An 11,332-nucleotide genomic window follows, 5' to 3' on the forward strand; every position below is an offset into this window, starting at 1 on the left:
ATGTGTGTGTATATATATCCTATATATGTGCTTGTATATATATATATATCCTATATGTGTGTGCATATATATATCCTATTAGTTATATATATATGTGTGTGTGTGTGTGTGTGTGTGTGTATATATATACTATATATATATATACTATATCTATATCCATGTGTGTATGTATATATATCCTATTAGTTCTGAATAAACACACATATATATACACATACATATACACACACACACACACATATATATATGAGTTTATTAAGTATTAACTTACATGATCACAAGTTTCCACGATAGGATGTCTGCAAGCTTAAGAAGCAAGAAGAGCCAGTCCAAGTCTCAAAACTGAAGAACCTGGAGTCCAATGTTTGAGGGCAGGAAGCATCCAGCACGGGAGAAAGATGTAGGCTGGGAGACTAGGCCCATCTCACCTTTTCACATTTTTCTGTCTGCTTTATATTCACTGGCAGCTGATTAGATTGTGTCCACCAAATTACGGGTGGGTCTGCCTTCCCCACCCTGTTGATTCAAATGTTAATCTCCTTTGGCAGCACCGTCACAGACACACCCAGGATCAGTGCTTTGCATCCTTTAATCCAATCAAGTTGACACTCAGTATTAACCATCACAAGTCAACCTCTTTTCAACTTGAACCCATATACATCTCCTGTATATGGGAGATGTATATGGGTTCATACATCATACATAATCTTCAAATAAAGACAATAATAAGGTCATAATTATGCCTAACATAATCCAACTATCCTTCACACAACCAGAAATGCACCAATCCCCAACCCAAATATTATTACATAAAATTAACAATACCTAAATGCTGATATGAAGTCAACAAATCTTATGTCACATGATAAAGAAAAAATAAAATGAAGATATTTTCTTAGTACAAGGTATACTTGGACAGGCATGTTTTTAACAACAGAAGAAGGAAATACTCATGACAGTTACAGTCCTCCTTTCTGCAGCTGGTCATGCGGTCATAGCTGGTATTCATGACTACCTTCTTCTACTCCCCATTCTGTATTCCCTTTGCCTTCAGCAAACACCTCATCAGGTCATGGTTTTTTCCCTGGTGGAGTGACCCAAACCTTCATTTCTGAGGGGTCTGAACCATCTGTTGTCTGCCTGGGTTGGGTTGTTGTAGTTTCCCATTGACTTTAATCACGGGGCCTGGTAATACTAAGAGACGCCCTAATGGATCTCCTGTATTCCATGCATACTCTTCCTTATCTTCATTATGGAGTAGTAGACCAATTTCATCTTGATAATTGGGGTCAATCACCCCAGCCAACACTGTAACTCCTTTCTTAGCCTGTTCACTTAGAGGTAGGAGGACCTCAAAGTGTCCAGGTGACAATCTTAACTTCCAATTTAATGGAATTGTTGTGTGTCTCCTGGTGGAAGCATTCCTCTCTCTGGAACTAAGACCTGTAGGCCAGCAGAACGTAATGTGGCAGGAACAGGAAGCAAAAATTTTGCTAGCGGATCACTGGAGATGATGGTGAGTGGTGCCACTTCCGCTCCCACCCTCTGATTCCTGGACCTGTGAATCCTGGCTATGGGAGAAACAGTACCATATATTGGACACTGATTCAGAGATACATGGTCTTCTGTAGAACTTTGCCCCAGCCCTGCAAAGTATTGTCACCTAGTTGGTGTTGTAATTATGACTTCAAAAGGCCATTCTTCCATTCTATCAATCCAGCCACTTCAGGATGATGGGGTACATGATAAGACCTGTGAATCCCATGAGCATGAGCCTACTGCCACACTTCTTTAGCTGTAAAATGAGTGCCTCGGTCAGAGGCAATGCTGTGTGGAATACCATGATGATAGATAAGTTATTTCGTGAGTCCGCAGTTAGTAGTCTTGGCAGGAGCATTGCACACAGGATAGGCAAACCCATATCCAGAGTAAGTGTCTATTCCAGTGAGGACAAACCTCTGCCCTTTCCATGATGGAAGAGGTCCAATATAATCAACCTGCCACCAGGTAGCTGGCTGATCACCCTGAGGAATGGTGCCATATCGAGGGCTCAGTGTTGGGCTCTGCTGCTGGCAAATTGAGCACTCAGCAGGGACTGAAGTCACGTCAGCCTTAATGAGTGGAAGTCCATGTTGCTGAGCCCAGGCATAACTTCCATCCCTGCAACCATGGCCAGTTCATGGGCCCATTGGGCAGTGACGGGCGACTGGGGAAAGAGGCTGAGTGGTATCCACAGAACAGGTCATCCTATCCACTTGATTATTAAAATCCTCCTCTGCTGAGGTCACCCTTTGGTGAACACTTACGTGGGATACAAATATCTTCACAGTTTTTTTTTTACCACTCAGAGAAGTCCATCCACATACCTCTTTCCCAAATTTCTTTGTCACCAATTTTCCAGTCATGCTTCTTCCATGTCCCTGACCATTCAGCCAAACCATTGGCTACAGCCCATGAATCACACATCTGGCCATTTCTCCTTCTATGCATAGTGCACAGCCAAATGCACTGCTAATGTTTCGCCCACTGGGAAGTTTTCCCTTCACCGCTGTCCTTCAGGGATGTCCTAGAAAGGGCTGTCGTGCTACATCTGTCCGCTTTCGGGTTGCACCCGCATATCGTGCAGAACCATCTGTGACCCAGGCCCCAGTCTTCTCTTCCTCTGTCAGCTGATCATAGGGCACTCCCTGTGAAGCCATCAGTGCAGGCTGGGGAAGAAAAAACAGGGTGGCAGGAATGGATACCATGGGCATTTGAGCCACTTCCTCGTGTAACATACTTGTGTCTTCGGGACCTGCTTGAGCCCGATCGCATGTATACCACCTCCATTCGATGACAGAATGCTGCTATGCAAGACCCACTTTATGGCTAGATGGATCAGAAAGCACCCAGTTTATGATAGGCAGTTCAGGTCTGATGGTGACTTGATGACCTATAGTTAAATGTTCAGTTTTCATCAAAGCCCAGTAACAGGCCAAGAGCTGTCTCTTAAAAGGAGAGTAGTTATCTCCAGAAGATGACAAGGCCTTGCTCCAAAATCCGAGAGGCCTCCACTGTGATTCACCTATGGGAGCCTGCCAAAGGCTCCAAACAGGATCCCTATCTGCCACTGACAGCTCACGCACCATTGGATCTGCCGGGTCGTATGGCCCAAGAGGCAGAGCAGCTTGCACAGCAGCCTGGACCTGCTGCAGAGCCTTCTCCTGTTCTGGACCCCACTCAAAACTGTCAGCCTTTCAGGCCACTTGATAAATGGTCCTGTGTAACAAACCCAAATGAGGAATATGTTTCCTCCAAAATCCAAATAAGCCCACTAGGTGTTGTGCCTCCCTCTTGGTTGTAGGAGGGGTCAAATGCAGCAACTTATCCTTCACCTTAGAGGGAATGTTCCCCGAATTTTAGTCAAATTTATTTCCCATCCTCTGGCACACAGATGTCTCACCAATAAGTCCAGTGTGTTTTCTACTTCTTGCTCACTGGATCCAATCAGCATAATGTCATCAACATAATGGACCAGTGTGATATCTTGCAGAAGCGAAAAGCAATCAAGTTCTCTCTGAATAGGATAATAACACAAAGCTGGAGAGTTGATATACTTCTAAGATAGGACAGTAAAGGTATATTGCTTGCCTTGCCAGCTGAAGGCAAATTGCTTCTGGTGAGCCTTAAGGACAGGAATGGAGAAAAAGGCATTTGCCAAGTCAGTGGCTACATACCAGGCACCAGGAGATGTGTTAATTTGCTCAAACAATGAAACCACATCTGATACAGTAGCTGCAATTGGAGTCACCACTTGGTTAAGCTTAAGATACTCCACTGTGGCTGGGCGAGGTGGCTCACGCCTATAATCCCAGCACTTTGGGAAGCTGAGGAAGGTGGATCACGAGGTCAAGAGATCAAAACCATACTGGCCAACATGGTGAAACCCCCTCTCTACTAAAAAATAGAAAAATTAGCTGGGCGTGGTGGCACATGCCTGTAGTCCAGCTACTCGGGAGGCTGAGGCAGGACAATTGCTTGAACCCCAGAGGCAGAGGTTGCAGTGACCCGAGATCATGTCATGCACTCCAGCCTGGGTGACAGAGCAAGTCCGTGTCTTGAAAATAAATAAATAAATAAAAATTGCCAGTGACGGTGGCTCACGCCTGTAATCCCAGCATTTTGGGAGGCCGAAGTGGGTGGATCACAAGGTCAGGAGTTTGAGACCAGCCTGGCCAAGATGGTGAAACCCCCGTCTCTACTAAAAATAAAAAAAAGTTAGCCGGGCGTGGTGGCACGCACCTGTAGTCCCAGCTACTTGGGAGGCTGAGGCAGAAGAATCGCCTGAACCCAGGAGGTGGAGGCTGCAGTGAGCCAAGATCGAGCCACTGCACTCCAGCCTGGGCAGCAGAGTGAGATTCCATCTCTGAATAAATAAATAAAATCACGTTAATCATTTTTTTTAAAACTTCACAATGCCAGGGCAAGGGGCAGGCCAGCGAGGGGATGCGGGGTGCAGTGGCGCCCGCTTGGAGAAGTACAGCTGAGCGGCGCCTGCCTTAGCAAGTATGAAAAGACGTGTTTTCACCGAGGTGTCCTTAGAGATGACATGGATTTCTCCTCTGGGTGAAAGCAGAACCCTTTATAGTGGGTGCCTTGCAGGTACCCTGCTCCATCCAAGTTTAGTCTTCACTATTTCAGGAAGATATCCACCTATGTGTGAATCCAGGCCACAGAAGGAGCTTCCCCACTCCTTTACTGGTCTACATGGAGGCACATCACTTGTGGGAAGCTGCAGTTGGTCAAGGACTGTGGCTTTACTTTGAAATATCTGATAGTTTTGCAGTGAAGTCACCTGAGGAGCGCCTGGAATGGTTTGAGGTTCTGTGTGACTGCATGCCTGAGGAGGAAGTTGAAAAGCAGATGAATCAGCTTTCAATGGACACCTTGCAGTTTCTGCTCTTCTTATACACTCAACAATTGAACAAGTCCCTCCCAAGGACATCTTTGATTGGAGAAGAGTGGCCTAGTCCCAGAAACAGATCTCAGTCTCTTGACCTTACTGAAAAATTGAATTGTCATAATCAGAACTGGAATGATTACAGTCACCAAGCTTTTGTCTATGATCATCTGTCTCATCTTCCTGAGCTGCTTCATCTCACTTCATCATTTCATTCAACCCATAGTACAACCCATAGTAGTCTAGTGTCTCGAGAAGCTGTTGCAGTGCTCAGCTTCCTTATTGAAGTTACAATAAGTAGAGGCCAGGAAGATCTGTCCACTTCATGAACTTGCACTATGGCTACCCCTGCAGATAGTAGCTTCTCAAAGATCTCTAGGACTTTCTTTTTTTTTTTTTTTTAAGATGGAGTTTCACCATGATGGCCAGGCTGGTCTTGAACTCCTGACCTCAGGTGATCCACCCACCTTGGCCTCCCAAAGTGCTAGGATTACAGGCGTGAGCCACCACGCCTGGCAAGACTTTGTCTTTCTACAAGCTGGAACCCTGGTTGAGGTCCTTGTCTGACTGGGAATCCATCTGGTACATCAGCTTACCTCAAGTCTGGAAAGAAATTGGCTTGGGATCATCAAGTTGAAGGGATAACCAAAAGAGCTAAGATTGCTTGTAATTCTTTTTTTTTTTTTTTTTTTTTGAGATGGAGTCTCACTCTGTTGCCCAGGCTGGAGGGCAGTGGTGTAATCTCTGCTCACTGCAACCTCCACTTCCCAGGCTCAAGTGATTTTCCTGCCTCAGCCTCCCGAGTAACTGGGACTACAGGCACGCACCACCATGCCCAGCTAATTTTTGTATTTATTTATTTATTTATTGAGACAGAGTTTCACTCTTATTGCCCAGGCTGGAGTGCAATGGCGTGATCTTGGCTCACCGCAACCTCCGCCTCCCGGGTTCAAGTGATTCTTTTGCCTCACCCTCCTAAGTAGCTAGGATTACAGGCATGCACCAACACGACCAGATGATTTTGTATTTTTAGTAGAGACAGGGTTTCTCCCGGTTGGTCAGGCTGGTCTCAAACTTCCAATTTCAGGTGATCCACCCGCCTCAGCCTCCCAAAGTGCTGAGATTACAGGTGCGAGCCACTGCACCCAGCCCAGATTGTTTGTAATTCTTATGTGGCCCCTAGGATGTACTGCATGGTGGTGATGAGCCAGGTTTACAAGCGGATATTGGCTAAGAGCTCAGATACTCTCGTGGGGACACATGTAAAGATTCATCATTGCAACGAATCTTTCCTATATCTGCTCTCTTCCTTATTAACTGTGACAATTAAGAAGTGCAAGAATAGCATCTTTGTTTTGGGCCCTGTAGCAACTATGCTTTACCTCCACAGTGGTGACAATGTTAAAGTCATTGCTGTTTGCCATCGTTTGTCCATCTCTTCTACAACAGGTTGCATCTTTCACATTCTGACACCTACGTGCCCACTTATTCTCTCTGGGAACCGGATAGTAACTTTGCCCCTTTTCATACCCATTACCCAATATTAGAGGAACACATGGCCAGGACTGGCCTTGCTGCAGTGCCTAACTATGGGGATAATCCTATGTGTGTGCAGAGAGAACAGCAACACAAGTGTCTTTCGGCTTTTACCACTTTGGGAATTCTATGTATTTATCATTCCCTTTGAAATGGAAGAGGACACCACAGAGAATCCTGGGCGTCTTCCATCTGTATATCAGAAAGCACTGGGTCGAAGAGAACAGAAGATACGGATCTGGCAGAAAACTGTGACGGAGGCTCATTTGACATAGGATCAAAGGAAGCAGTTCCAGGTACTGATAAAGGTTTTATGAATGGTTGATTAATACAGGACATCACCAACAGCTGGACAGCCTTTTATCCCATGCAGCAGGGTCCACACAAGCAGCTGGATAAGGATCTTACATTGAAAGACTGGGCCCTGGAAATACAAGAATAAATAGAGGATGGTGCTCATCTTGAAACTAAATCGGGAAGGTGCTCTTGCTGCTTGAGAAACATTGGGAATTTTTCATCCTATTTAAGAACTTTATTTGATTTCCATTCCATAGTCATTTATTACTGTGTAGGCTGAATTTTAGCTAAACTCCTGACTTTTGTATAAACACATTGTTTATAGAACATCAGAAGACTCATCTTTGTGATGCCCAAATGAAAAAGCTGATGAAGGCAGTAGCATTGTATATATGTTAATATTAACACAATTGAGTGTAGATTTGCAACTATACTGTGTATCTTGATTTGTATGATGAAAAAATTTCATTTTTTCTAGAGTTAAATAAGAGTTTTGTAGTTCTGGCCGGGTGCGGTGGCTCACGCCTGTAATCCTAGCACTTTGGGAGACCGAGGTGGGTGGATCACCTGAGGTCAGGAGTTCAAGACCAGCCTGGCCATCATGGTGAAACCCCATCTTTATTTAAAAAAAAAAAAAAAGAGTTTTATAGTTCTTTGTAACTATTTAAAAGGAAATTGCAGCCGGACACAGTGGTTCATACTTGTCATCCCAACACCTTGGGAGGCTGAAGCAATTCCTGATCTCACCTGGATCACCTGAGATCAGGAATTCGAGACCAGCCTGACCATTATGGTGAAATCCCATCTCTACTAAAAATGCAAAAAATTAGCTGGGCGTGGTGGCATGCCTTTGTAATCCCAGCTACTCAGGAGGCTGGGGTGGGAGAATTGCTTGAACCCAGGAGACGGAGGCTGTAGTGAGCCGAGATCCCACCACTGCACTCTAGCCAGAGCAAAGAGTAAGAGCCCATCTCAAAAATTATATAAATAATGGTGGAAATAGTGGAAATTGCTACTCCTTTAAAAAAATAATTGGAAGGAAAGTATAATTTGTTGGTATATAGATATAGCAGAAATCATTTTTATATATTTTAGTCCTTAAAGTAGGGAACTTAATGAGATTGTGTTAAAAAAAACCAAAAACTTATTTTGAGAGGTAGTCTCGCTCTGTCACCCAGGTTGGAGTGAGGTGGCATGATCTCGGCTCACTACAACCTCCACTTTCCAGGTTCAAGCAATTCTCCTACCTCAGCCTCCTAAGTAGCTGGGATTGCAGATGTACATCACCATGCCCAGCTGATTTCTGTACTTTTAGTAGAGATAGGGTTTCACCATGTTGATCAGGTTGGTCACGAACTTCTGACCTCAGATGATCCACCTGCCTCGGCCTCTCAAAGTGCAGCAATTACAGGCATGAACCGCCACAACTGGCCTAAAAATTTTTATTTTTCATTTTCTGCTTGAAATTTTTAATAAACTCTAAAGAATTTTTAAAAATTAAAAAGAAAACTTCACAATGCCTATATATAGATCAGATGTGCTTTTTCATGCATGCCACAAAAATTCTGAAACTCATTTTACTGAACTTAATAAATATTTTCAGGCTTATTTAGAAATATTTTCAGGCTGATTTACTTTTTTACTTTTACTTTCTCAAATGTGTCTGATAGGCCTGTGTACAGAGAGTCGGCATAGTAGATAGTTAGAAATGTTGAACAGGCTGAGTGCAGTGACTCACGCCTGTAATCCCAGCACTTTGGAAGGCTGAGGCAGGCGGATCACAGGGTCAGGAGTTTGAGACCAGCCTGACCAATTTGGTGAAACCTCGTCTCTACTAAAAAAAAATACAAAAATTAGCTGGGTGTGGTGACGGGCACCTGTAGTCCCAGCTACTCGGGAGGCCGAGGCAGGAGAATCGCTTGAACCCAGGATGCGAAGGTTGCCCCATTGAGCTGAGATTGCGCCACTGTACTCCAGCCTAGGCGACAGAGAGAGAGAGAGACTCTGTCTCAAAAAAAAAAAAAAGAAAGAAAGAAAAGAAATGAGGAAAAAGAATGATGGGAACAGCTTAGGACAGATGTATGTTCACTTGATCCCAGTGCTAAAAGACATGTGTCTAGAATCGGCTTTGCCCCTCTCTGAGTAGATCTTAGCCCATATTTCTTCTCTCCAATTTATCTTTCTTTCAGTTGTCAAATACTGTGTATTTATTATGTACTAGCTATGAAGGGATTATTATCTTTCCCCATTCATCTTCTTTATACTTTCTAATTCCCCAAGAGAATGCTGTAGTTTGCTTATGTTGTTTTTTAAACTGAAAAGAGAAATAAAAAGCTGCTTCTGTATCAGAATCACAGTTTTCTGACTTCTCTTGACTCTGGGTCTCTGTGGCCTCTTTTGTGAACTGGAGGTGAAATGCGACAGGAACACGAAAATGCCAATGTCTTTTGAGGCTGAAGATTTTAACAAAAGAGCAAATATTTGTAGAGATTATGTCCCTTAACTGAGCATCGGGGAAAGCAATCATCTCTCCTCTTCACATGCCAGGGAACTGGGCAGGGTGTCTACACCTATCAGAGCAGTCCCACTTCTCACTGATGGGATTGTGTAGTAATTTGGGACCTCATAATCAGGAAGTGAAGCAGAGGAAGTGTGATGATTTGGAATGGGAATACCAACAAGAATAATTGAGTCAAATTCTCTTTTCTTGGGCCCAACTTAAAAGGAACAGAAGCAGAAGGCTAATGCGTGAGATGTCTTTGAGACGTGGGCTCCTTTCAGACCATAACCCAGGAGAAACAGTTTGAGTGTTGTCTTCCATTCCCGCATAGTCTGACCCAGCAAGACATCACCTACGACCCAGGATGACTGCTCCTTTATTGCCTCCTGCTGCATCCTGTGAAACCTAGATAAAGACCCTTGGTGCCAGTTTTCTAATCTCTGGAGATTCAGCCGCCCTCTGTAGTTTCTTAGTTATGCCAGACCCTGTTCCCAAAGGCCATGCCCGGCCTCACCCACTTGGTCCCTCTACCAAGGATCCAGAAAGACCTGGCACTGAGGATTGCCCTGAAGCAGGCTGATCACCAGCCTAACTCCCGGACCCCAGAGTTTCACCTCTAGGCTGGAGGATGTGAAAACAAGCAGGTTTTTCCAACCAGATACAAGACCCTATAAGGACAGCAGCCCAGATAGATGCTTCCCAGGGGATGTCTTGATCTCTGTTCTGTAGCTGCTAGGCAGGGTTCAGCCTAATTCAGAGCAAGTGTACCTTCTCTACTGCAGACTGTGGCCACGAGCAGGAGCAGCATGTCTATAATGTAGTCTAGCTGTCACCAGGAGTGAGAATCCTCTAAAAACTCAGGCACAGTTTTGTACTCTGCTGCTCAGAGCTACTCTGTCAAACCCTAGGGATGAAGCAGATATGGAGCCACAGACCTTGGCTGTGACCTCCTGATGATCATGCTGAGGCTATCAGGGGATCCACAGGCTCTCTGTGTTAAACCTGCAGTGAAGGCTGGGATTCACAGCTAATCTTTTCATTCCTATGAAAAAGAAGCCAACGAGGCAGGCCCCACGGCTCACGCCTGTAATCCCAGACTTTGGAAGGCTGAAGTGGGTAAATCACAAAGTCAGAAGTTCGAGACCAGCCTGGCCAACATGGTGAAACCCCATCTCTACTAAAAATACAAAATTAGCTGGGCCTGGTGGTACGTGCCTGTAGTTCCAGCTACTCAGTAGGCTGAGACAGGAGAATTGCTTGAACCTAGGAGGCAGAGGCAGTGAGCCAAGATCATGCCACTGCACTCCAGCCTGGGTGACAGAGCAAGACTCTGTCTCAAAAAATAAAGTAATAATTAAAGAGGTAATAAGGATGGAACCCTAATCCAACAGAACCTGTGTCCCTTTTTTTTTTTTTTTTTTTTTTTTTACAGGCGTGAGCCACCATGCCTAGCTAGGACCTGTGTCCTTATAAGAAGACGAAAAGGCAGCCAGGTACAGTGGCTCACACCTGTAATTCCAGCACTTTGGGAGGCTGAGTCGGGCGGATCACAAGGTCAAGAGATTGAGACCATCCTGCCCAACATGGTGAAACCCCATCTACTAAAAACACAAAGATTAGCTGGGCGTGGGGGCATGTGTATGTAGCCCCAGCTACTCAGGAGGCTCAGACAGGAGGATCACTTGAACCCAGGAGGTGGAGGCTGCAGTAAGCTGAAATCATGCCACTGCACTCCAGCCTGGGCGACAGAGCAAGACCCTCAAAACAAAAAAAAAGAAGAAGAGGGAAAGCCTGGGTGCTGTGACTCACACCTGTAATCCCAGCAATTTGGGAGGCCGAGGTAGGTGGATCACTCGAGCTCATGAGTTCGAGATCAGCCTGGGCAACATGGCAAAACCCTGTCTCTAAAAAAAAACACAAAAATTAGCCAGGCACACTAGTGTGCATTTGTAGTCCCAGCTACTTGGAAGGCTGAGATGGGAGAATGGCTTGAGTCTGGAAGACAGAGGTTGCAGTGAGCTGAGACAGCACCACTCCAGCCTGGGCAACAGAATCAGACC

The 11,332-nt window shown here is 45.0% G+C and overlaps 1 pseudogene; it reads left to right on the forward strand.

The window, feature by feature from the left end:
- Window positions 1–4,746: 4,746 nt before the first annotated feature.
- Window positions 4,747–7,200, forward strand: LOC116558734 (annotated as a pseudogene).
- The last annotated feature ends 4,132 nt before the right edge of the window (window positions 7,201–11,332 follow it).

This window comes from Sapajus apella, unplaced genomic scaffold (genome assembly GCF_009761245.1).
Source record: "Sapajus apella isolate SASKATOON/1434 unplaced genomic scaffold, GSC_monkey_1.0 scaffold2, whole genome shotgun sequence".
Lineage (NCBI taxonomy): Eukaryota > Metazoa > Chordata > Mammalia > Primates > Cebidae > Sapajus > Sapajus apella.